The 26,993-nt window shown below is 37.3% G+C and overlaps 1 protein-coding gene across 1 annotated transcript in view; it reads right to left on the bottom strand.

Annotated features, from left to right (window-relative positions):
- Positions 1-26,993, bottom strand: part of LOC115229630 (ribonuclease H2 subunit A) — an 86,230-nt gene that overhangs the window by 32,318 nt on the left and 26,919 nt on the right. The window lies entirely within an intron of this gene.

Here is a 26,993-nt window from a genome sequence, read left to right as displayed (position 1 = left end):
TCACAACCAGAAGACCTTTGATCAAAGCACTGATCTGGGGCTAAACATCAACTATGTATAGATTAGATCACATTAAGTAGATTTAATCTGTTCTGAATGAAATGACTGGAAACGAAGTCGTTAGCAGCACTCTAATTGTGACCAGTTCCATTACTCTGAGACAAGAATCTTTGATATTTACAATATTTAAACAAGTCTTAATTTTAAAGATAATAATTATCATCACAATAATATTACTGTGATGGTAATATAAAATTTCTGGACTATCTCATTTTTCATGTGTTAGTGTTAAATATGTTTTTCCTTCCAGATATCTGTCAATTCTGGCTGGCCTATTAGAATATGGATACATTTCTCAATGCTGAGCTTGTAGCCAGAACATTTATTTGTAAAGTAAGGACTTAGAATTCTGATCACAGTGGCAAAGTGGTGAAAAGTCTTCAAAGCTACATGAGGAATTAAAGTGTGTGTGTGTGTGTGTGTGTGTGTGTGTGTGTGTGTGTGCATGCATACATGCATGTTTGGTGATACAAACAGATAAATAGGAAAACAGAACTCGAAACATGAGTATATATACATTTTTACTAATAATTGGCGAAAGTTACAGAGTGGCTCATGCGCCAAAAGTATCATGTGTTGTACATCTTTTGATAAGGACCAATAAAAGGAACTCTCAGCCCTAGAGTTACTCTGTAACTTCTACTGATTATAATAAAAACTAATATACTAATATATATCATCACCATCATTTAATGCCTGTTTTCCATGTTGGTAAGGAGTTGGACAGTTTGACAGGAGCTGGCAAGGCCAGGGGCCACATCAGGTTTTATTGTCTATTCTGGCATGGTTTCTACAGCTTGATGCTATTCCTAATGTCAATCACTTTACAGAGTGTACTGGCTGATTTTTTATGTGGTACTAGCACTAATCGTGTCCCCAAGGGCATGGGGTTACAGTAGATATGTGAGGACATTGGTGGGGGGGTGTCTTGTTGAGGAGGATTTCAAAACTACATCTATGCGACAACACAGAAATTCTTTGTTTCACCATAAGTAATGCTTTTAGAAGATTAAAACAAGATCAAAAGCAATTATTCCCACAGATAGACAAAATGCTTTCTCACATTCAATTGTATTCTTAGATAACCTCAATATGAATTTGTTTCCCAGGGACTGGTGTGATTGACCTGTCAGTTTTTCTAGCCGTAATACTTTCATTTTTTGTGAATTTCACAGAAAACTTTAAAAGGCCACTTTGTCAGCTGAATTTTCCAGTTTTATTCAGAAATGAATATGTGGTTTGTGTTCAGACACTTAGGCACCTTCTATTAGAGTCCCAGGCCAATCAATATCCATTGTGAGAATTTGGTAGACAGAAACTGAAAGAAGCCTGTCATATGTGTGTGTGTTTTCTGTTTGTAGGTGTGAGTGTGTGTGTGTGCATGCATGCATGTGTGTGTATGCTGATTCCATGCTTATCACTGGTTGTGTAAAGAGGTAGTAATGTTAACATTTCATGTCGAGATTATGACCACTGAGGTCCTCTGGAATAAATAATTCTTCACCGAAAAACATGTGAGAGTAAATAATAGGAAGAGCACCTGGTCACAAAATCCTGCCTTAAATAACTACCTGACTGAACCTATGCAAGCATGGGAAAATGGAAAATAAAACAAATCCCCTAGAGCCAATATCATTCACATGATACTTTTCTTTTTTTTTTTTCTGGAGAAAATAAAAAGTCAACAAGTTATATGTGAAAAACTCTACCATTTCTAAAATAAGTATATAAACTTCTAAATAAATAATTTCAAGAATCAAAATAAAGAGATTATAAAACCTCCCTTCCCTATTAGTAATCTCAGTAGTTTTATAAAAGTGAACCCTACTTATGAACATATGGAATTATGACCTAATAGAATTTCTATTTTGTTGACTAAAAATTGCTTTTCTTTTGTTTTTTGGGGTTTTTTTTTGGGGGGGGGGTATTTGTTTTCTAAAGCACTGTTGAACTTTCACTAATTGTAAGCTATGTTCTGACAATTATGAGAATTAGATTTCCAGATATTACAACTCAGTATATGATTCAGTTGTAGTACTGCAAATGAACATGTTATCAATTTTATTTCACTACTGGCGGTGCCCCAGCATGGCCACAACCATGGGGGCTGAAACATGAAAGAATAAAAGAATTATGTAAACAAACAAACCCTTCGTGGAATTAAGAACTACTTTTGTTTGCAATGTAGATAGTACTCCAGCACAAGATCTCATTTGCATATCTAGACATATCTCTTTGCATATCATATAACATTCAGAAAGAATAACTTCATTCTCCATCCCTAGTTATTAAAACAATTCAAGACATGCCTTGATGTTGCAAATATTTACATATTTTCTCAACTCACGATTTAAGTAACATTCACTTTTGTAACTTGAACATTTTTTTTTAATGTAATTTATCAAGCTCATTCTTTACAGAGAGAGATTAAATTAGTACCTTTTTAGGAGGAAGCGATTAACTATTTCTATATTTTAGAGAGCAGGGGCATGAATTTTAACTACCATATTTGCTCATGTATCATCATCAATCATCATCATTTAACATCTGCCTTCCATGCTGTCCGTTTAATGTCTATTTTCCATGCTGGCATGGGTTGGACAGTTTGACAGGAGTTGGCAAACCAGAGGGATGCACCAGGATCCAGTTGTCTGTTTTGGCCTGTTTTCTACAGCTGGATACCCTTCCTAATACCAGCTGTTTTACAGAGTGTACTGGGTGCTTTTTTTTTACATAACACCAGAACTCTACAATCTACTAACACCCAACATTGAATTAATGAACACACTATACACTTTCTGTAGTGGAAAAGCCCTTGTTTTGTACTTTGTGAGCCAACCACAACAGTTTCATACAAAGTGATGAAGTAGAAATTTTTCTAGGCCATATTTTAGAAACTTATCTGGGACAACATAATCTAAATATGTTCCTCCTATAATCATGATGGAAATACAATTTAGCTGCTATCTAAGCCATGTGATTAAATAGTGCTTTCATGAAAATGTGATTTGTTTGATGTCTGCTTTCCATGCTGGCATGGGTTAGATGAGTTTCCACACTCTGAGTTGGCTCCCACTCTAGACAGGTCATGGAATCACGATATGCTCCCATTCTATTTAGGATAGGTTTCTAATGGTTGGATACCCTTCCTAACACCAATCACTTTACAGTGTATTAGGGGTTTTCTGTAAAAGTGACTGATATTAAAACAAATGGCATCCACATACTGACAGTGTTCTGGCAAGGCTTGCAAGTCCAGTTACAATAAAACTAACAAAAAGAACTAAGCAAACAAACACATGTAACGTTACTTATCACAAAAATCATGAAATTTAAGTAACTTTTACAATAATCAGTACAGTCAGCTTCTACAGTAACTAAAATCAGCAGCCAAATGCCCCTAGTCTGTATATGGGATAGTTGCAGCTAGAATATTTCTGACTACATAGAAGCTGAACTAAAATCACACAACACATGAAACAGCTTCTTCATGATTACTAGGAAGGGCATCCAGTTGTAGAAACTCTGCCAGATAAAGATTGGAGCCGGGTGCAGCCATCTGGTTCACCAGCCCTCAGTCAAATCGTCCAACCCATGCTAGCATGGAAAGTGGACGTTGATGGTGATGATGATGAAAACTAACAGCAAAAATCTTTGTTAAATGACACAATCTTTTAAAAAAAATATTAGAGCATGATTGATTACTGTTTACCTAAGATAACCCTTTTAGCATTCAGATTACTCTGCCAAATAAAATGCTTATTTATTTACACTGGCCGTTTGCCAGCTCTGTCTGGCACCTGTGCGGGTGGCACGTAAAAAGCACCCACTACACTCACGGAGTGGTTGGCGTTAGGAAGGGCATCCAGCATAGAAACACTGCCAGATCTGACTGGGCCTGACGAAGCCTTCCAGCTTCACAGACCCCAGTTGAACCGTCCAACCCATGCTAGCATGGAAAGCGGACGCTAAATGATGATGATGATGACTGCTTTGAATTAATCATGTATTATCCCATACATTTGGAATTTCAATGATATGATTATATTTTTAGAATGACATTGTAAGGCAAGTGTAAGAGGCTGGATCTTGTCAGTTTGAACACAAAACAGGTAGAATATTTCGGCTGGAAATGGCTGGTTTAAATGCTAAAGGATTAAAATAAATATAAAATAAAGATGATAGCAATACAGTAATAAGTAAAACTGCATAGTATATGTGCTCCATTACTCACTGAAAGAAAACACAATTGGAAAATATACTAGATTAAGCATAGATTAGTAAAAACAACATGTAAATAAAACTAAGCGATAATTGTATGTTTAGACTACATGATGGTAGCAGTAATTAAGATTAATGAAGATTTAGGAATCCAACATTAATGTTGTTTCCTTTTCTAGATCAAAGCTGCACCCTCCTCCACTTGGCAGCACAATTATATACATAGGGTGCAATGGGTAAATTGTTGCCATTTCATATTTTTAATTTTGCGCATGCACATTGTTTGTTTTTGATTTTGTTGACTACATAGTATGGTAGGGTCAGTTGGGCACTGTCTTTGAGAAAAACAGCATCCTGACACAATTCACTCTGTTAGATATTTGGAAACTACACGCTGTAGTGCTTGGCATTCGCAGCAGAAGCTCCAATATGAACATTTTAGAATGTTTGGGAGTCAATCTGAGGATAGTGCAGAGGATTTGGAAAGAGTTGAATGAGTCTAATGGTGATTACGAAGAGACGGTGGGTTGGAAAACTCACTGATTGTTCTGATAAGAACTCCTGAATTTGTTGGTGAAATCCAGGCCATGATTGACAACAACCCCCCAAGTCAATCAGGTCCATCGCTAGGAATATGGGAGTGTCTGAGTTTCTTAGCAGACAGGTAGAGTATGAAGACATTTGGTATTCCTTATACAAGATTCCTTATACAAGAGAAAGGGCCAATTTTTATCCCAAGCCATCAAGGACAAGAGGAAAGACCATGCTACAAAGCTTTTGATCAAACTCAAGCATGCCCTCCAACCGAACATGCTTTGGTTTTTCTCAGATGAGAAAAATTTCTGCTAGTATCAGATGGTGAACACACAGAACAACTGTTGGCTTGCCGTGTCCCCAAAACATGTACCAAGAGTGATAAAAATCAAACATCCAGTCAACATCATGGTGTTTGGAGTGATCTCTATTGATGGTGACGTCATGCCTCCATTCATCTGCCTACGCAGCCTCAGGCTCAACATGGAGGCCTACATCAAATGCGTGGAGGTAGTGCTGTCCTGGGTCAAGAAGGTGGCTGCTGAAAGACCCTTTGTCTGGCAACAGGACTTTGCATCATGCCACATATGTAGAAGAACCCAGTCATGGCTGTCAGACAATTTCTGAATCCACATCACCCCTAACATCTGGCCGCCTAACTCCCCAGACTGCAACCCCTTTGATTATTATATGTGGGGCACAGTGAGAGACCAACAAAACTCCTTGTAACACCAAAGTTGAAGTGAAGGCAGCATTCACCAACTTAAATAAGGAGACTGTCTAGAAGAGTTGCAGGAGATTCCTAAGTTGTCCTGAGACTGTAGTTGAAGCCAATGGCGATTTTACTGAATTAGTTTACTCTTTAGCATCTCAAGATATTTTTATGTAATTTTGGTAAATATATCTGATAAAATGAGATGTCAGTGTTATTTTCATTTTTGTGTAATTTAGATGACAATTTATTCATTGCACCCTCTATATGTATGTGTATGTGTGTGTGTGTGTATATATATATATATATATATATATATATTATATATATATATATATATATATATACTAAGTAATTAAGGGTTTAGCAACGATTTGCCTCACCACACACCGAATTTAAAAATAGCAGTCAAAGAGTTATGGCTATTCTTTCTACTTAATAGCCATAACTCTTTGACTGCTATTTCTAAATTCGGTGTGTGGTGAGGCAAGTTGTTGCTAAACCCTTAATTACTTAGTATTACTTAAACCTTCCTTGAATGGGGCTTTTACATGCCGAAATCTACTTGGTGAAATTAATGATTATTCCAAATTAATTAATTTCACCCTATATTATTATTGATATATATATATACACCAAAGATCTACAAACATTTACGTAAGTAAAATACGTAATATGTTAATAGTGAAACATGTACGTGAATAATCCATATTTTTATTGCTTTTCTTTTGTCTTGCTCGATTACGTTTTGTGTTTGCTGAATTATTCTTGAGAACATTTCTTAGTGGTAAGACCCGAGCGGATCTACTTCTAGCATAAGGGTTGTCCACATAGAGGTCATCCCTCTCATATGTGTGTGTGTATATATATATTATATTATTGTATAATTTCAGCTATATGAACAATGTAGGATCTCTATATGAAGTTAATGAAGACTGATTCTGCACAGAATACACAATAAGGTCTCTATATGAAGCTGTTGGAGACTGACTGGCCTTATCATAAATAGAGTTTGATGGTTTGTGTTATATTCATAAAAAAAGGGGAGAAGTAAAGTACATTACTGTTGTAATTGTTTTTTAATAACATTGCTAATTACTATCTACAGATAAAGAGCCTCTTCAATAATGATCAAACCCTGAGATATACTATCAATGTTCAAGTTGATGTCTACGGTAGCTGGTTACTACAAAGTCAGGCAAGTCACTCAGTACAAAATAGGCTTAGTTCTGGTTAGTGCAGATAATGCAATTAGAACTGTTTATACACTTGCTCTGTTGCTAATGCAGCTGAGAAGAAAATTTTCCTTATGCATTCACTTATTATTATATAACCTTAATCACAAAAGGTATCACACAGTTTTTAATTGTATGATTTTCAAATCCTATGCCGCATAAACGTCCCATATTAGCATAAATTTTCCAAGTGAAAAAAAGAAACCTGCCTGACCAGGATCAACAGTTGTATAATGTAAAAAGAAAGGTCATAAAGTAAGAAAATGAAAGTAATTTTCTAATGTTGATTGTAAAGGACAGAATAGGACTTGTTTACAAAAAATAATATCTCATTATCATCTTTTTAATGCTGTTTGCGATGTTAAGACAAGCTGAGTGGTCTGATTTCAGCATTCTAAAATCAGACCATTCCACTAGTACATTCCAACACACCCACTTGCATCACATACCAGAGCAAGCAACTCTACTGTATACCTCAGGATGATGGCTTTCATACCCAGCCTCTCTCTCTCTCTCTATCTATCTATCTGTCTAGCTAGCTAGTTATTCCTATCTTCCTAACTATCCATCTAGTTGTGCTCTGTTTCTCAGGCTAACATTAAACATGCAATTGATTGATAGCTCTTAACCTTTTGTGTGAAAATACATGGCCTAATGGTTGGGGTGTTGCACTCACAATCATAAGATCACAGTTTCAGTTCCTAGACCGAGCAGTGTGTGGTGTTCTTGAGCAAAACACTTCATTTCATGCTGTTCTAGTCCACTCAGCCATAAATGAGTTCCCACAATAGCTGGGAAGTTAAACCTGTGACAGTCTGGCATCCCATTAAAGGGGAATGTTGTAACTTCAGTCAAGTATATAACATGGAAACTGGATTAAGCCCTGGCCTTATGAGTCTTAAAGTTCATGACAGACCTAAGCCTGTCAATCTTTTGAAGTTCAGTGTCCCCTTTTCATGGAATTGCATTTTATAGATATTTTGCACACAAAAAATTTTTTTACATCAAACAGAAGCTAATTTTACAGTAATCTATTGTTCCATCCAAAGTGATAATTGCATGCACTAGTAACCCCTGTACTATAAATTTTTACAGAAATTACTAAAGAAGGCAAGAATTTATATAATAAAATTATACTGGACCTTAGCATATTATCAGCCATGTTTCTGCTCATAGATAACATAATATCCTCTTCATATTTTAATCCTGACAAAGATATCTTTCAATATATATTTAACCTTTTAACAATCAGATTACTCTGTCATATGGTAATGCTTATTTAACTACGTAGTTTTGAATTTATAATACATTATCTTTAGCTTTGAAATTTCAGTGAATGTGAATGTTTATTTCTAGAATGACATTGTAGGGCAAGTGTGAAAGACCTAATCTCATCAGTTTCAATATTAAAGGGTTAAAATATCAGGTGCAAGCATGGCTGTGTGGCAAGAACCTTGATTCCCAATCACATGATTCTGGGTTCAGTCTCACTGTGTAGAACCTGGGGTAAGTCTTCTATTATAGCCTCGGGTCAACTAAAAGCCTTGTGAGTAGATTTGGTAGACAGAAACTGAAAGAAGCAGTTTAGCAAAAGAGACTGATAGAATAAGTAGTAGGCTTAAGAAATAAATCCTGGAGTTAATTTGTTCAATTAAAACCCTTGAATGTGCTCCAGCATGGCCAAAGTCAAATGACTGAAACAAAGTAAAAGAGTTGTACCTGAATTAAATACATTTTCTCTGGAAAAAAATCATGACCTCTCTAAACACCATTGTACCCCCATGACATTTTCCATCACCCTGTCAGCTCACAACCTCCTAAGGGGTCATTACCATCCCTGGAAGAACCACTACATTGATTTCAAAAAGCTACAATTCCCACTGAGATTAAGCTTTGCAATGAGGATCAACAAAGCACAGGGTCAAACATTGGAAGTGGTAGGCCTTAATCTTACAGAATCTGCTTTTTCTTATGGACAGCTCTTATGTCTGATGCTCTAGAGTTGGAAATCTGGAAAATTTATTCATCTATGCACCCAACGGCAAAACCAAAAACTATGTGTATCAGATACTAAATGATGATGATGAAGACTTTAGTCTTGCAAGCAGCATAACAACCTCATTAGTGCTAATTCCACGAAAAAGTACTTAGGTACACTTTGTAAAGTGGTTAGTACTAGGAAGAAATCTAGTAATAGAAACCATACCAGCATTGAACAGGAATGTTAAATGATGATGATGATGAACTCTTGCCAAGTACTTTCTTCCTCACTTTCCAGACCAGCCACATAGCTCTTAAAGCCCATCACCATATTACCAGCTGACTACCTTAGACTCTGCTCCACCCAAAAGATCAGATAGCCGCTTTCAGCAGAATACTCCTTAGAAATGCCCAACTATTTTCCATGTTATATTTCTCAATTTCCTCCTGCACTAGAGTAAAACATGCAGTTACATCCATACTCCTCTAATTGCTTTGTGTTTCCAATTCCTTTCCCCCGCAACTTAAAGTCCCTAATGTGTAATCTATGCTGAAAAAGTACATTTCTCATCAGGAAAGGGTTTAATAGTCTCTCACACTTGCCCTACAATGTCATTCTAGAAATAAACATTCACATCCACTGAAATTTCAAAGCTAAAGATAATGTATTATAAATTCAAAACAATGTAGATAAATAAGCATCACCATAAGACAGAGGAATCTGATTGCTAAAGGGTTAACCCTTTCGTTACTGTATTTATTTTGAGATGCTCTGTGTTTCTTTCAATTAATTTTAAATATAACAAAGAATTTAATAAAATAACTTAGTTATCATACAGCCAGTGTTAGGAACATAAATTGTGACTAAGGTTTGGAGGAAGATTTTAATTCAAAACTTATGAAAACATGACATTTGTTCTCAGAGCCAGAGCCGGTTTCAGCTGGGTTGGTAATGAAAGGGTTAAATACATATTGAAAGATATCTTTGTCAGGATTAAAATATGAAGAGGACATTATGTTATCTATGAGCAGAAACATGGCTGATAATATGCCAAGGTCCAGTATAATTTTATTATATAAATTCTTGCTTTCTTTAGCAATTTCTGTAAAAATTCAGAACCAGATTGTTTCATTTCCTTTGAAATACAAATCAATCTGACTCTCCTGTCCGCTTGAGTGATGGGTAACCAAGTCACTGATTGACTTCCCGAAGTTTGTGTAGCAAATGATTTCTTTCAACTTCTTCATTTATTTGTTTCAGTCACTGGACTGTGTGTGGCCATACTTGGGCACCACCTTGAAACGTTTGGTCAAACAAATCAACTCCAGAAATATACATATTTTTTTTAAAGTCTGGTACTTATTCTCTTATCTTTTTCTGAACCACTAAATCAAGGGAACATAAACAAACTAATACCCGTTATTAAATGATGGGGTGGAGAGTAAACACAAGGATGCACATACACATATTATGTGTGTGTGTGTGTGTGTGTGTGTGTGTGTATGTGAGAGTGAGAGAGAGAGAGAGAGAAAGGTTGAGTTCAATTTCATCCTTTTACTTTGGGGTGGGGTTCAAAGTTAGATTTCTAATAAAATTCTTCATATTAAATTTGTAGCTTACTATTGTAAGTATTTTAAAAGAAAATATGGAAATTTTACAAGTAAAAGGTGTGTTATGAGCATTTATAGAACACGTATCCTATATAAACTCAACAAACAATTAAAGGTGGAGAAGAGAAGATGCTAAAAGTTTTATAAAATTTTAATCCATGCATACAATCATTTCGAATGGTAACATCAACATGTAAGATACATGGAAAAAATTAAATTAATTATAATTAAATTAATTTAATTACATATTATCGTTCTCCTCAGTGCAAAAACATACATCTGAAAAGTAGTATCAGAAGAATATTATGTTGTTACAGAAGATGGTATGGAGTCTGTGTCACATAATTCATTCGGATATTTAAACTATTTTCATTGTATACCACTCATCATATATAAATTTAAATATAGTTATGATGTCCCATTGGACGCCTATTTTTTTTATATGTATACACACATGTATATGTGGATATATATGCACATATTGTGCGGGTACATGCATGTATGTGTGTGTGTATATATATATATATATATATATATATGGTGGAAGCACTCCGTCGGTTACGACAATGAGGGTTCCGGTTGATCCGAATCAACGGAACAGCCTGCTCGTGAAATTAACGTGTAAGTGGCTGAGCACTCCACAGACACGTGCACCCTTAACGTAGTCCTCGGGGATATTCAGCGTGACACAGAGAGTGACAAGGCCGGCCCCTTGAAATACAGGCACAACAGAAACAGGAAGTAAGAGTGAAAGAAAGTTGTGGTGAAAGAGTACAGCAGGGATCACCACCATCCCCTGCCAGAGCCTCGTGGAGCTTTTAGGTGTTTTCGCTCAATAAACACTCACAACGCCCGGTCTGGGAATCGAAACCACGATCCTATGACCGCGAGTCCGCTGCCCTAACCACTGAGCCATTGCGCCTCCACATATATATATATATATATATAATATATATATATATATATATATATATATATATATATATGTTTGTGTACGTGCCTATGTGTGTGTGTATATCATCATCATCATTTAATGTCTGCTTTCCATGCTAGCATGGGTTGGACGATTTGACTAAGGACTGGCGAACCAGATGGCTGCACCAGGCTCCAATCTGATCTGGCACAATTTCTACAGCTGGATGCCCTTACTAACGCCAACCACTCCGAGAGTGTAGTGGATACTTTTCGTGCCACCGGCACGAGGCCAGTCAAGCGATACTGGCAACAGCCACGCTCAAATGGTGCTTTTTTATGTGCCACCTGCACAGGAGCCAATCCAGCAGCACTGGCAATGACCTTGCTCGAATGTTTTTTCACGTGCCACCAGCACAAGTGCCAGTAAGTATGATAAATGCTTTATATGGTATGTATTTCACTATATTAATTATCCTCATATAGAGAAAATGTTTCTTAAATTTTTTTCACTTATATTTCAAATATCCGTTAACCAAATCAGTTTTAGGTCTTACACAACTAGATTCAACACTACCTAAGCATGTTAATATATATTTCATTTTTCATAATCATTTTATGAATATCTGAATCAGTTATGTGACACGGACTCCATATAGTCTTCTGTAACAACGTAATATTCTACTGATACTACCCTTCAGATGTATTCTTTTTGCACTGAGGAGAATGGTAATACGTAATTAAATTAATTTAATTATAATTAATTTAATTTTTTCCATGTTTCTTACATTGTGTTACCATTCGAAACAATCGTACGTATGGATTAAAATTTTATAAAACTTTTAACAACTTCTCTTCTCCATCTTTGTTTGTTGAGTTTATATAGGATATGTGTTCTATAAATGGTCATACACACTTTATATATATATATATATATATATATATATATATATATACCTGAAGATTGACTGTAACCATAACTCGAATTATAACGAATTGGACAGCCATGAAACGATCGTAGTGTTTTACTCATTATCTTTTATTAAACTTTTAATACTTTTGATATATATTTGAAATAATATAAATTAATTAATTTTATGTATTGGCTTAAGTTTTTCATTGTTTGATTTGCCTAATAGTGGTTTTATTTCTAATTTAATATAATATAATATTTTACTATAAAATTGTATTCAATCCTAAATCTGATTTTTCCCTGTAAGTTTGGACTTATTCCCTAATATTTTATTATATATATATATATATATATAAAGATGAGTATGTGTGTCTGTCTGTGTGAATCCCTAAACTTTGAGAACAACACAACCAATTTCATTCAAATTTTACACATGCCTTACTTAGGGTCCATGTAGTGTCATGGGCAAGAAAATTTTTTAACTTCTTGCCTAGTGTGAGCCCACAGCAATATCATAACTTCTCCACTCTTTCAGTATTATGTGTCAAAAGTGAAACAATAACATCTCTCTATTGTGATATCAGATGCTTTCACTTTAATAGTTTCACTTTAATAGTTTCATTATGAAAGTGAAACTATTAAAACAGAAGTATCTCACATTGCAATAGTGAGATGTTATTGTTTCACTTTTGACACGTAAAACTGAAATAGTGGAGAAGATATGATACTGCTGTATTATCTCACATATATACAAGCATACATATATACATACAATATATATATATATATATATATATATATATATATATATATATATATATATATATATATATATACACACATCTTCACAAATGTATATATATAGATGTATATATATACATGTATATGTATAGCTGTATATGTATATATGTATATACACATATATATATTCCGCAAAAAGATCTCAAATTTTATTTAACTTGCTTTTCGCGAAAAGGAAAGTTTCTATCAAAGATGCGTATCGCCTTCACCTTCGAAACGCAGAGTAGATGAAACCATGGCAACTGAAGAAGGGGAATTTTCCTTGTGTTATTTGTCCTGTACTCTATTTTTTTGTTGTTTAAGAAAAATGTCCAGTTCCTTGGTTTTGTGTTTATGCTTTCGTTTTTCATTGTGTTCGACGTTTTTGTGTCCTGTACCCATATATGCGTGTATATATACATGTAGAGGTAGGTACGTCCATATATGTATGTATATATGCATATGTTTTATTTATTAATTTATTATATGACGGAACGCACTCATCCATTTCTAAGTAAGATTGTTCTTGATACATATATATGTATCTATACATGTGTGTATATATATATATATATATATATATATATATATATATATACACACATATACATATATACATATGTGTGTGTTGCCAGCGCCGCCCCAACTGGCCTCGTGCCGGTGGCACGTAAAAAGCACCATCCATTCGTGGCCGTTGCCAGCCTCGCCTGGCACGTAAAAAGCACCCACTACACTCACGGAGTGGTTGGTGTTAGGAAGGGCATCAAGCCGTAGAAAACATTGCCAGATCAGACTGGGCCTGGTGCAGCCTTCTGGCTTCCCAGACCCCAGTTGAACCGTCCAACCCATGCTAGCATGGAAAACGGACGCTAAACGATGATGATGATGATGACACATACACATACATATGTGTGAGAGTGTATGGCTTAGTGGTTAGAGTGCTGCACTCACAATCTAGCGATTGTGATTACAATTCCTAGACTGGGTGATGTTCTGGGTGGAGCAAACCGCTTCATCTCACGTTGCTCTGTGATCACTTCAACACCTAGCATGTTCAGACAATGTCAATTTGATGGAGAGTGTGAGCTTATGTGTGCCACAAGCATTTGATCCCTATAAACTATAAAAAGCTGAACACTCATTCGTCATCTTCAACGGGGAAGTCCATCATATACATATACACAATAGACTTCCACTGTTTCTTATTTCTTTACTGCCCACAAGGGGCTACACACAAACAAGGGACAAACAAGGACAGACAAACAGATTAAATCGATTATATCGACCCCAGTGCGTAACAGGTCCTTATTTAATCGACCCCGAAAGGATGAAAGGCAAAGTTGACCTCGGCAGAATTTGAACTCAGAATGTAGTGACAGACGAAATACTGCTAATCATTTCGCCCGGCGTGCTAAAGTTTCTGCCAGCTCACCGCCTTCCACAGTTTCTATCTACCAAATTCACTCACAAGGCATTGGTCAGCCTAGGGCTATAGTAGAAGACAATTGCCAAAGTGCTCCACAGTGGGAGTAAGACATGCTGCTTAGAAATTCAAAAGTTTCACCTAGGGGGATGTTTCATCTTTACCCTCCTAATCATCATGTATTTCCAAGTCCATCTCTTCCAGGAAGGTTCTTTCGATTGTGAGGCGCCCATGTTGCTCAAAATAAACGTGAAATAAAGCGGCTTGCTCAAGGACACAACACGCTGCCAGTTATCGAACTCACAACCTCACGATCGGAAGCTCGACGCTCTAATCACTGAGCCACGCGCCTTTACATACATACATACGCACACACATACACACACATTTGAATATATAATATATATATATATATATAATAATTATTTGAGGAAATATTATTCCTAAATTACAGGGAATACTATATATATATATATATATATATAGCGAAAACACCTAAAAGCTCCACGAGGCTCCGGCAGGGGATGGTGGTGATCCCTGCTGTACTCTTTCACCACAACTTTCTCTCACTCTTACTTCCTGTTTCTGTTGTACCTGTATTTCAAGGGGCCGGCCTTGTCACTCTCTGTGTCACGCTGAATATCCCCGAGAACTACGTTAAGGGTGCACATGTCTGTGGAGTGCTCAGCCACTAACACGTTAATTTCACGAGCAGGCTGTTCCGTTGATTCGGATCAACCACAACCCTCATCGTCGTAACCGACGGAGTGCTTCCACACCAAGTCCATTTCACATTCACTAACAATTAATCAATACAGAGGGGTATATTCTTCATCAGAGAAGGATTTTCTTCAGAAGCAACATGTCTCATTTTCTTCTATAATCTTTAAGATCACCAGTTATCATGACAATAATGCTTTCAAGCTAACGAGAGAACTCTTCACTTGGTTACATGACCGGCTACAAATAGCAGCCAAATATCCTCATAATACATCCTACTGTTTTAAAGGACACAATGTCTGAATGTGAGACAGGATGCTCATGGCTGGAATGACTTTGATCACGAGTTTACTTAATCAGGGTTACTTGGATTTAACAATAAGAATATTACTGTTCTCGTTTCCCAAAGCAGCCTCTATAAGATCTTAAGAAATCTGGTCATTTTGCTAAGACAATATGACAAAATCACAGGTGTCACCATTTTGTTCTATTACTAAACTGAGGTGTCACCATGTTGTTCTATTACTAATCACTTTCTAAATTATTCTGGTTAACTGAAATCAACAAGGGACCTTCTCGATAAAAGCTCTATCTAGGGGGCTCAACTTGCTTGAAATAGAAACCAAATTCTCTCAAATCACATTCCACAATCTTATAAAAAAGAAGGATACATCCTCTTTTCCATGCTTGCATGAGTCAGAAAAATTTTCTTTGGACCTTCCTACCATGAGTCATTTTTGTTTCCACACAAGATAATAATCAGTCAGTCCATTGAATAAACAAACAGTTTGGACATGTTTACACGGAGAAACGGAAACAAACAACACAAAACAAATTAGCCTTATGTTTTCAAAGATCATGCAACATGCCAAAACAAGTCAAGAAACCCAAATATGTTTACACAACTGACAGCTGATAACAACATTCTGAGTAACATCACTGTTAACAACCAGCAAATACACATAAACACGAGGAAAAAAATCTCACTCATAAATACATACATATGTGTATGCATGTATATATGAGTATATATATGTATAGCCAACTGTATATCATACTTAATGCAAATACATTATAGTGTGTTTAAGACAGACTTCTTGCAGTTTTTGTCAACGAAATCCACCCACAAGGTATTGAACAGCCTGGGGTTTATAATACAAGACACTTGCCCAAGGTGCAAAACAGGGGGGACTGAACTCAAAACCATGAAACAAGCAAACTTCTTAACCACAGAATATGCCTGCACCTTTCATGTGCCTAGACATAAAATGAGAAGTTGGTCATGTCTGGAATATTTTTGATCATACATCTACTTAACCAGAGATGACCTGAGGCTAAACAACAACCTACTCCAAACCAATGAAGAAGCCTCTACATTGCCCATCCACACATTCTTTACAAAAAGTAAACTCTACTCCAGGGGTTTTCATCCATTTTTTACCTATGGACCCCTTTCATTACTATTTTATTCAGGTTGACCCCCACGACCATTTGATGTTTAAAAACTAGTTTTATAGAAACTTATTTCAAAATCCCTATTTTGTTTTTCACACATTAACTTGTGTAAGTTGAACTATGTAAAATGTTAGAGAAAGAAACATAGCAGTTTCATGCAGTACATATCAATGCATACATCATCATCATCATCATTTAACATCCGCTTTCCATGCTAGCATAGGTTGGACAATTCGACTGAGGACTGGAGAACCAGATGGCTGCACAAGGCTCCAATCTGATCTGCCACAGTTTCTACAGCTGGATGCCCTTCCTAATGCCAACCACTCCGAGAGGGTAGTGGGTGCTTTTACGTGCCACCAGCACAAGGGCCAGTCTGGCGGTACTGGCAACAACCACGCTAGAAATGGTATTTTTTACGTGCCACCTACACAAGAATCAGTCCAGCGGCACTGGCAACAACCTTGCTCGAATGTTTTGTTCACGTGCCACCGGCACAAGTGCCAGTAAGGCGACGCTGGTAACGATCGTGCTCAAATGGTGCTTTTTATGTGCCACCAGCATGGATCTAAAGCAAAATTTTTCAGGGGCCCTTGAAATACTATTGTGGATTCACAATTTACTATTTTGTTGCGTAGACCCCCAAAAATCTTATATGGACCCTCAGGTGCCATATGAACCCTGGTTGAGAACCTCTGCTCTATACCTATGCTATAGTTGTTACCCACTCAGAATTTCTACTTGTATTATTTGCCTGTGAGGATTCTGGTTGAAACACTTCTCAAATCTCAATCCAAATACACAGCATGCTTTCACTAGCTACCCAGCTTAACATTGCATATACAGATACTCAAAGGCAGTGCACCAGTATGGCTTTGGCTATGGTGACTGAAACAAACTTAAGAATAAATATGGTGGATATATGCATTGTGGCAAAACAAGTGTATGTAATCTGATCATAGAAAAGTGGCTGTATGGTTAAAAAGCTTGCTTCCCAACTGTGTGATTTAGGGTTCAGTCCTAGAATGTGCAAACTTTGGCAAGTGTCTTCTACTACAGACCTGGGTTGATTAAAACCTTGTGAGTGGATTTGGTAGGCAGAAACTCAAAGAAGCCTGTTGTTCAGGAACTGAAAGACTGGCACTTGTATCAGTGACACATAAAAAGCAACCATACTTGTGACACATAAAAGACACACAGTGCACTTTGTAGAGCAGTTGGAGTTAGGAAGGGTATCCAGCCATAGAAACTAGGCCAAAACAGACTGGAGCCTGGTCGAGCTCTCCAGCTTATCAATCCCAGTTAAACCAGCTAACCCATGCCAATATGGAAAATGGACGTTAAAGGATGATGATGATATATATACACATATGTGCATGTAAATATGTGTGGGTGTATATGTGTGTACCCTTGTTCTGACACCACCATGTGGTTGTCGTAAACAAGCATCATCATCATACAAGCAATTATTATTTGTTTCTAGTCATCTATAAAAAAGCATATCGAGCCATGGGAAATATTACCTCACTGGAAACATGTGAGGATTGCTGACAGGAAGAACATTCAGCTATCCCAATAAAATTCTATCTGACCCATGTATGCATGGAAAAGTGGATAATAACTGATAATAGTGATGAATGTTTGTAAATTCTGTGTTTTAGGGCCAGTTTTCCACTTAGATAACTGAAATTTAGCATAGGGAGAAAGGAACATCTCTCCAAGGAGAAAGTCAGAAACTGTATCAATTTTTAATTTCTATATTGCTGTACTCAAGAAGACATACCCATCACAACAGACTTAGATCCTAAAACCAAGGTGCCACATTAAAAGCATTGGTGCGGGTACTGGTACCATGTAAAAAGCACTAGTGCTGGTGCCCCTTAAAAAGTACTGGCGATGGTGACACATGAAAAAGCACTCAGTACACTCCGTGAAGTGCTTGGTGTTAGGAAGGGCATCCAGTGGTTAAAACCAAGCCAAAACAGACTATAGACCCTAGTGTGGGCCCTGGCATTGCCAATTCCTGTCAAACCATCCAATCCATGCCGGCATTGAAAACAGACATTAAATGATGATGATGATGATGATGATTGTTTATTATTTTGTTTGATATTTATGCTTTATAAAGCCCAACTTGAACGTTCTTCTGAATTGCTTGGACGCAAACAGTTCTGAGTGAACTGACATTTCCAGACCAACTAAAGATTGTTTTTTATCATTTACATATTTCACTCATTGGACTGCGGCCATGCTGGGGCACTACTTTGAAGTATTTTAGTCACACGAATTAACCCAGTACTTATGTTTTTAAAGCCTGGTACTTATTCTATCGGTATCTTTTGCTGAACAGCTAAATTATAGGGCCATAAACAAACCAACACAAACAGAGACATACACACACACACATATGCATTCACACATGGACTTACACAACAACAGGCTTCTTTCAGTTTCTGTCTCTCATATCCACTCACAAGGCTTTTGTAGGCCTAGGGCTATTGTAGAAGACACTTGCACAAACTGCTACACTGTGGGACTGAACACTGAGCCTTGAACCAAGAAGTTGGGAGGTAAACATCTTACCACATAGATACACCTGCATCTATCAGCATCTTTTTAAAGCAATTTATCTAAAATATAGTAAATCCATATGATTGAGGCGCAGGAGTGGCTGTGTGGTAAGTAGCTTGTTTACCAACCACATGGTTCCAGGTTCAGTCCCACTGCGTGGCACCTTGGGCAAGTGTCTCCTACTATAGCCTCGGGCCGACCAAAGCCTTATGAGTGGATTTGGTAGACGAAAACTGAAAGAAGCATGTCGTATATATATATATATATATATATATATATATATATATATATATATATATATGCGTGTGTGTGTTTGTGTGTCTGTGTTTGTCCCCCCTAGCTTGACAACCGATGCTGGTGTGTTTATGTCGCCGTTACTTAGCAGTTCGGCAAAAGAGACCGATAGAATAAGTACTGGGCTTACAAAAGAATAAGTCCCGGGGTCAAGTTGCTCGATTAAAGGTGGTGCTCCAGCATGGCCGCTATCAAACGACTGAAACAAGTAAAAGAGAGAGAGAGTATGTCTTTTAGGTATTAATAAACCTAAGAAAGGCCAGATACAACTAGCTATTATTAAATCCACTTGATGTTGCACAATGCATTAACATAACATGTGGATGTGTAGGGCATGTAGATTGACAGTTCTGAGTGAACTGACATTTCCAGACCAACTAAAGATTGTTTTTTTATCATTTACATATTTCACTCATTGGACTGCGGCCATGCTGGGGCACTACTTTGAAGTATTTTAGTCACATGAATTAACCCAGTACTTATGTTTTTAAAGCCTGGTACTTATTCTATCGGTATCTTTTGCTGAACAGCTAAATTATAGGGCCATAAACAAACCAACACAAACAGAGACATACACACACACACACATATGCATTCACACATGGACTTACACAACAACAGGCTTCTTTCAGTTTCTGTCTCTCATATCCACTCACATGCTTCTTTCAGTTTTCGTCTACCAAATCCACTCATAAGGCTTTGGTCGGCCCGAGGCTATAGTAGGAGACACTTGCCCAAGGTGCCACGCAGTGGGACTGAACCTGGAACCATGTGGTTGGTAAACAAGCTACTTACCACACAGCCACTCCTGCGCCTCAATCATATGGATTTACAGAAAAACAGGCAGACATGCAGAGAAAATTATGGGGAAACAACACACACACACACCTTCTAACTTGAGAAATTCAATACAACTGCTCCTCTACTTAATTGGGATTGGCCATCACTCACACACACACACTGTATATGTGAGTAGTGAGTACAAGAATACAGTGATATAATGAATGTATGTCTAGCACTAGCGTCAATGTAATCCACTTACCCATTTCCCCGAAATTGCTGGCCTTGTGTCAAAATTCGAAAGCAATATTTTGTGTGTGTGTGTATACATATGTGAGAATGTACAATTGCATATGTGTAAGTGTACTGTGTGGACATAATTGTTAGACATGGCTAAATTGTTATGTAACAGCAAATTTGAATTCCATGACGCCGATTTGACAACTACTAATATGAAAATAGCAAATCTAATGTATTTTTATATTTTCTATTACTAATTTTTAATGAGAGAAAACGTTTGTATAAAATCATTCACTGTAAAGTGACACACATCACAGAATAGGAGGTAAACAATAACCATGTCAAGACTTGGATATGGTTTCAATTACAGGTTGAAACTTATCAAGACATGCTCCATGTTTCTTTCAATTAATTTTAAATATAACAAAGAATTTAGTAAAATAACTTAGTTATCATTAAGTTAGTGTTAAGACCATAAATAGTGACTAAAGTTTGGAAGATTATAATTCTGACCTTTTGAAAACAAGACATTTTTACTAGAGCCAGAGGAAGTTTCAGCTTGCTTGGTATCAAATGGTTCAACATTAACATCCAGTGCCAGTGGCACGTAAAAGGGCACCATTTCGAACGTGATCGTTACCAAAGTCGCCTTACTGGCACCTGTGCTGGTGGCATGTGTAAAAGGATTCGAGCGAGGCCGTTGCCAGTACCGCCTGACTGGCCCTCGTGCCGGTGGCACGTAAAAAGCACCCACTACACTCTCGGAGTGGTTGGCGTTAGGAAGAGCATCCAGCTGTAGAAACTCTGCCAAATCAAGATTAGAGCCTGGTGCAACCATCTGGTTCGCCAGCCCTCAGTCAAAATCATCCAACCCATGCTAGCATGGAAAGCGGACGTTAAACGCTGATGATGATGATGATGATGATGATCCATTCTGGGTTGCTTTAGCATGAGTTCATTTTATTGTAAGCATTGGAAACCAGACCCTACCTTCTCTTTCCAGATTTTCAACAATAGACATCATGCTTCAATGGTTGCCCTTCCATCTCTAACTTTTAAAAAACATTTGTGATTTAAGGCATTTTACTTGGCACTTATTACTGGAGAAAAGCATAAACATCACATTTTTTTCTCCCCATCTCCCATGGTATAGGAGAAAGTAATTTTAGCTTATTCAAAAGGAACCAGAGTTATTCATCATAGAGCAAGCATTATACCTGATGTAAACCTCAAAATATAACTGTTAAATTTTTGAAAAGAAACTTTTAACGCACAAATGCATAAACTAACAATTCACCACAAAATATTATAACAATGAAGAAATGAGCTGTGACCCAAAATGTTTCATGAAACGTTTTGTAGTTGTAAAATAACAATTAACATCATCTCCTTCAAAATAGTCACCTCATGCAGCAATACACCGGTCCCAGCATTCCTACCACTTTTGGAATCCAGCCTAGAAGTTGTTTTCTGTAAGCAAGTCAAGGATCTTCTGCGATTCGCTCTGGATCTTGACAATAGTGTTGAAATGGTGACCTCTGAGCTGCCTTTTCATTTTGGGCAAGAGATGTTAAGTTCACAGGTGCTAAATCTGGCAAATAGGGTGGGTGCAGAAGCAACATCACATTGTTGTTGACAAGGAGCTCATGAGTGAAGAGAGCTCAGTGATGGTGCACTGTCGTTGTGAAGAATCCAGTTCTTTGCACTCCACAGATCTGGTCACTTTTGCTGAACATCCTCCCTAAAACACTTCAAAATGTCACAGAAATCTCAATTGAAGGTCTGGCCCTGGGGGACGAATTATCAATGCACAATAATACAGATGTCAAAAAAATGATGATCATACTTTTGATTGAGCTGTGACTCTGTCAAACTTTCTTCGGTCGTGGAGATGAAGGGCTCTTCCATCGTGACGACTGCTGCATCATCTCAGGGTCATACCTGTAGACCCAACTTTCATCACCGGTGATGATCACCAACATGAAGGATCGATCAGCAGCAGCATGCTGACAGAGATTCTGACAGACTTCAACGTGTTCTTTCTGCTCAGTGGTCAGCAGGTGGGGGACAAATTTGGCAAAGACACACCGCATGTTTAATTCAGACATTAGGATTGTCTGCACGGACCCATATGACAAACCAGCAACATCAGCAATGTCATTGATTGTCCTCAGACAATCCTCATGCAGAACCTGAGGAATTTTCTCCACATTTCCAGGGGTGATTCTTGTGGCAGGTCTTCCAGATCACTCATTGTCTTCCAGGTACATTTTTCCGCTTTTGAAGCACCTGTGCCACTCAAAATATTGTGTACAACCCATTGCCTCATTGCTGTAAGCTTGCCAAAGCATGCTCAATGTCTCTGTAGCAGACTTCCCAAGACTAACACAAAATTTCACGTTGGCTCTTTGTTCCAACTTCCTGTCCATGACAAAATCATAGACTACAGCGTACACGTGATCACAAAAACACAAATTTCACAAGTTGCAAAGTAAACACAGCAATGTCACTCAGCACACTGCCTCATGAAGGTCACTGCTAGCTCTTACTACACATGCAACTATGTGCTGCCATCTGTTGGCATGCTACAGAACTAGTCCGAGAACTTTGTGATACTACCTCATAGGTTGCCTAGGTAATAAAAACTATCTACTACCTCCAGGAACCCTCCAGAGTATTTGAAAAAAAATCAATTTCCCATGCATCCTTAATTTTTTTATGGCACTTGTGCATCTTCCACATACAAACAGTACTTTCTGTGTTAATTTTTCTGTGATTCTCCTGCAACTCATGTATGCGCATAACTGTTGTCTATGAAGAGTGTACACTGTACCTCCCAACCAGCATGAGCGTTTTTCACCTGCGCCTTCTCCTCCAGGACGTTTTCGGCCCACAAAGCTTTTGAGACATAAGAACTGTTGATGGTGAATTATGTGACACTTTTTGGGAAGCCTGCTTCAGGTGTGGACTTTTCGAGGACGATTCACAATGGGGCGCCACTATGGCCGAGGGTGTTTTATTAAAATCCCCTAAAAGACTAAGATCGCTTTTCGCTATTCTACTCCTATGGTGTGACTTGGGTGATCCTGTCTCTTTATGGCTTACCTACAAAGATTACATGTCTGAAGATTTCCTGTGTCAGGCTCAGTTGCTAAATCCATCAATGGAGGTCGGGTACAGTGACCTCATTTACAACGGCGCTGCTTGAAATCGAAGATACCGTTCACAATATAGGTGGTAGTGTGTTGGCGCTGAATAACCTACCTTCAACAAACCAGGAAGGTGCAAACATACTGTCTTCGGATTTGCTGCGTGACACATGTTATAATGTTGACGAGCTTGCCCAGTACATAGCGGAGAATGAGCCAAAGCTCCTTCCACAACAGAAGTTCGCTTAAATTCTGTTATTAATTCTGTCCAGGACAAAGCTGGAGAAGATTTTTTTCCTCGACGCTGCGACATATGGTGAGTAGATGCTATTGTTGTATATTTTCAAACTTACCCATATTTATTTATCCATGACTAATCCCCCTCTTTTCTCCATGGGGCATCTATCTATTCTGTTTTCACAGAGCATGAAGTTTTGTAACAGCACGTCTGCTGCCATTGGTGGAAAACGAAGACACCATATTCACCTGCAAACGTTTTACACACCCTTCTAGGACTACCTACCAAATTATTACAATTGTGAGAACGATAACACAGCTTTTTCAGGACCACCTTACATTCTATTGTTACCCCCTTCTGAGAGTTTGCAAAGTTCTTTGCAGGGCTTTTGATCCAGCCTCCCCTCGCACCTGTGCCGGTGGCACGTAAAAAGCACCCACTACACTCACGGAGTGGTTGGCGTTAGGAAGGGCATCCTGCTGTAGAAACACTGCCAGATCAGACTGGAGCCTGGTGCAGCCTCCTGGTTATCTCGACCCCGGTCGAACCGCCCAACCCATGCTAGCATGGAAAACGGACGTTAAACGATAATGATGATACCGTAAATCCTCGAGTATAATCCGCATATTTTTCTCAAAATTTGAAGGTCAAAATCCCTAGTGCGTACTATATACAAGGTTAAAAATGAAAATTATTTTCTAAACAATGTCCGAGTCTCTATTTGCTGTCCGTCGATGTTTATTCAGACGCATTTTGTGATGTCGGGCGTGAAAATACCTTAAGCTAAGCCTGAAAGCAATGAAGTCATAACAGAATCGTCCATAACTTGCAGTAAGCAACATTTAGTAAACGTTATTACTGTTATTTCTTTATTTTCTGCGAACAAAATGCACAAAAAATCTACACGTTTGCATTATGCTACATATACAATAATAATAAGGTCGTTACCGTATACATTTTTACAAACCAAGGACGTTATATAGACCTCCTTGACTCAAGTTAGAGAAGGGGTGCGTATTATACACAAGGTTTAGATTTTTCAGAGGTACAGACCCCTAAAAATCCCCTGCGTATTATACTCAATAGCCGACTACACGAGGATTTACGGTATATATGAGATAGATAGATAGATACATACATACATATATACATATATATATATAATATATATATATATATATATATATATATATATATATATATGTATATATCTTTTTATCATAATCTTTAATCGTTTTCAAGAGGTATTGTTTTGGAAAGAAAGGGTTCGACTCATAGTCATCTTAAAGAATTATAGTGGTAGGGGAGAGGAATATGAGAAAAGAAAACAGAAAGAGGAATAAAACGAATTTCGCTGTTTACTGGAAATTCCAAAAGTCGTAAATATATATTCTACGCAGTATGTTTAAGACAACTCAGCAGAACACGTATGGAATAAAATACTTGTGACAATTGACACGTTTTACATTCAATACGTAACGTATTCAAGAATGGGAAACATGATTCAGCAAGGGAGACTCTACGCGGTCGAGCCGTCTGGTCTGCCTGCTATAGTAACGAAATCTCCCTCAAATTTACACGCTATTATTTCAAATAAAAGAAGGATAGGCATACATACACAAGTGTACCCTACCGCAAAATTCGTTTCCTCGTATCTTTAGGAAAAGTGGATATTTTTTTAATGAAATTTTCTGTAAATACTTTCCAAATGGTGGAGATTACGATTATATCGAAATTTAACGTGGAAAAAAGATGGTGGACTCGCGTACATACATAATGACACACACACTTATAATGAAACCTGAAATTATGTTAAAATTGTGGTATTTGTCAGTCAGTATGTATGTGCCCACCATACATACATATATATATATAATATATATATATATATATATATATATATATATATATATATGTATATATCTTTTTATCATAATCTTTAATCGTTTTCAAGAGGTATTGTTTTGGAAAGAAAGGGTTCGACTCATAGTCATCTTAAAGAATTATAGTGGTAGGGGAGAGGAATATGAGAAAAGAAAACAGAAAGAGGAATAAAACGAATTTCGCTGTTTACTGGAAATTCCAAAAGTCGTAAATATATATTCTACGCAGTATGTTTAAGACAACTCAGCAGAACACGTATGGAATAAAATACTTGTGACAATTGACACGTTTTACATTCAATACGTAACGTATTCAAGAATGGGAAACATGATTCAGCAAGGGAGACTCTACGCGGTCGAGCCGTCTGGTCTGCCTGCTATAGTAACGAAATCTCCCTCAAATTTACACGCTATTATTTCAAATAAAAGAAGGATAGGCATACATACACAAGTGTACCCTACCGCAAAATTCGTTTCCTCGTATCTTTAGGAAAAGTGGATATTTTTTTAATGAAATTTTCTGTAAATACTTTCCAAATGGTGGAGATTACGATTATATCGAAATTTAACGTGGAAAAAAGATGGTGGACTCGCGTACATACATAATGACACACACACTTATAATGAAACCTGAAATTATGTTAAAATTGTGGTATTTGTCAGTCAGTATGTATGTGCCCACCATACATACATATATATATATTGTAATAAGGAACTTATAGAAAATTTCATTGAAAAATACCAAGTTTTCTGTAAGTCATAAAGAAACTGTGTAGGAGTGGGACACAGGTATGCTGAATAATGCATTAATCACGATAAGTAGTCCCTAACGTACATAAATGTTGGGATGGTCGCGACTGGAACGCTTTTAATTATAGACCTGCTTAATAATAGATGACCTGAGACAATACAACATAAAAATATCAAGAACTGACAGCAAAACACCTCAGAACGTCCTCATATTTTAAACGTATAAGTTACACACACACACATCAATCCTATCTGCAGTCAGAATGTCTGGGAATTTCATCTACTTGAAATATTATATAATACCTCTTTATGAGCAAATGTTATGAGGTACAAAGTAACCCCAAAATGCGCAGTATTCGATGACGTAGTGTTGGTAATAGTTTTTTTTTTTTAAATATATAGACGCAGGAGTGGCTGTGTGGTAAGTAGCTTGTTTACCAACCACATGGTTACGGGTTCAGTCCCAGTGCGTGGCACCTTGGGCAAGTGTTTTCTACTATAGCCTCGGGCCGACCAAAGCCTTGTGAGTGGA

The sequence above is a fragment of the Octopus sinensis genome, linkage group LG2 (genome assembly GCF_006345805.1).
Source record: "Octopus sinensis linkage group LG2, ASM634580v1, whole genome shotgun sequence".
Taxonomy (NCBI): domain Eukaryota; kingdom Metazoa; phylum Mollusca; class Cephalopoda; order Octopoda; family Octopodidae; genus Octopus; species Octopus sinensis.
This window is presented reverse-complemented; position numbering and strand designations above follow the sequence as displayed.